The 1,932-nt window shown below is 39.6% G+C and overlaps 1 pseudogene; it reads left to right on the forward strand.

The window, feature by feature from the left end:
* Positions 1 to 552: 552 nt before the first annotated feature.
* Positions 553 to 651, forward strand: LOC112856586 (U6 spliceosomal RNA; annotated as a pseudogene).
* The last annotated feature ends 1,281 nt before the right edge of the window (positions 652 to 1,932 follow it).

Consider the following 1,932-nt stretch of genomic DNA (forward strand, 5'->3'; position numbering starts at 1 on the left):
AACAGCAATATAAACATATCTTCTTTTCATTTGCATTGGCCCCCATGGAAGTTATTCTCAACTTGTCTGTATTGAAAGTTCCAGTGTTGTATCTAGACAAGAAAGAGTGTTCTTGAGCCTAGACATTTACATATATGGAGATATGTATGAAGACACTCATAATTCAACATGGGTAAAAATATAGATAAATTTCACTAGTTATAAGTATTCCACTTTATTTTGAATAAACTTCACATTTTTCCTATTGCCTCAAGATGCTACATTATGTGGTCTCCATCTCTACAAAGTTATCTCATACCACTTACTTTCTTTTATGCTATGTCTCTGTCAGTTTCTAAAATATATGAAGTGAGTTAATGAAAGGGGGAGGTTCTACTTAAAAATCAAGAAAGGAAGAGGTCAAAGAAAAATAAGGGGCCCAGGATCTATGTACTCTTCATACTATCTACTGCAGAGGGAGACAGCACCTGGACAAATGGACATTTGATACTCTAGTTCTCAAGTATATGATGCCTGTAGTGGACTGACTGATGATCTCAAAAAATGGCAGTGGTGATCACTTTGTCAGCACATGCATTAAAATTGGAACACTACAGAGAAGACTGGCATGGCAGGGATGACACACAAATTGGTGAAGCATTCTGTTGTTGTTGTTGTTTTTAATGTTTATGCCCCTGGAAACTGTGGGTGTGACTTTGTTTGGAATAAAAGATCTTTGTAGGGGCGCCTGGGTGGTCGGTTGAGCGTCCGACTTCGGCTCAGGTCATGATCTCACAGTCCGTGGGTTCGAGCCCCGCGTCAGCTCTGTGCTGACAGCTCAGAGCCTGGAGCCTGTTTTGGATTCTGTGTCTCCCTCTCTCTGTGACCCTCCCCTGTTCATGCTCTGTCTTTCTCTGTCTCAAAAATAAATAAACGTTAAAAAAAAAAAAAAAAGATCTTTGTAGATGTAATTAAGGATCTTGAAATGAGGGGCATCTGGGTGGCTCACTCAGTTAAGCATCTGACTTTGGCTCAGGTCATGATATCACAGTTTGTGAGTCCAAGCCCCACACTGGGCTCTGTGCTGACAGCTCAGAGCCTGAAGCCTGCTTCAGATTCTCTCTCCGTCTCTTTCTGCCTGCCCTCCCCCCCCCCGCTTGTGCCCTCTGTCTCTCTCTCTCAAGAATAAACATTCAAAAACAATTTAAAACAAAAAGAATCTTGAAAAGAGATTATCCTGAATTATTCAGATAGGACCTAAATCCAGTAACAAGTGTCCTTGTAAGACAAAGAAAAGACAAACATGGGAGAAGGTGATGTGACTATAGAAGCAGAGATGGGAGTGATGTTGCCTCAAGCCAAGGAAGGCAGTTGATACCTCTGGCTTTCAGAAGGTGGAAGAGACAAAGAAGGGAGCCTCCAGATAGAGTGTGGCCCTCTAACATCTTGATTTCAGACTTCTGTCCTTCAGAGCTGTTAGAGAATGCATTCCTATTATTTTAAGCCACCCAATTTTTGGTAACATTTTCATAACAGTCCCAGGAAAAGAATCAAGTACACCTAACAGTAGAGATAGATGTATCAGGCTTTTAGGATTTTGCTCATCAAGGTTACTGAACGAACTCTCTCTTAGCTAAAATGATGCTTAACATTTTATTATGTACCAGTTAATTAAGTAGTTTTCTCAGAGGAAAGAATTGTATTGGTCATCCAGTAAAATATTACAGTGCTTTTGACATATCTATTAATATAATGGAATTCTAGTTTACTTTGTAATCTCCTAAGATTTTGGTTAGCTTGCCTCAGTGCAAAGATACTAATCAATTTAAGATACCACAACACAATTAAAGCCCTGGACCTTAGTATGATTACAGTAAAAGATGCAATATCCTGCAAGTCTTTGCCAGAGGTGTTTCCAGAAAGACGAGAAGGGATCATGAAATTGTTTATAAT

Source organism: Puma concolor, chromosome B3 (assembly GCF_028749965.1).
Source record: "Puma concolor isolate L17-30 chromosome B3, mPumCon1.1.hap2, whole genome shotgun sequence".
In the NCBI taxonomy this organism is placed as follows: domain Eukaryota; kingdom Metazoa; phylum Chordata; class Mammalia; order Carnivora; family Felidae; genus Puma; species Puma concolor.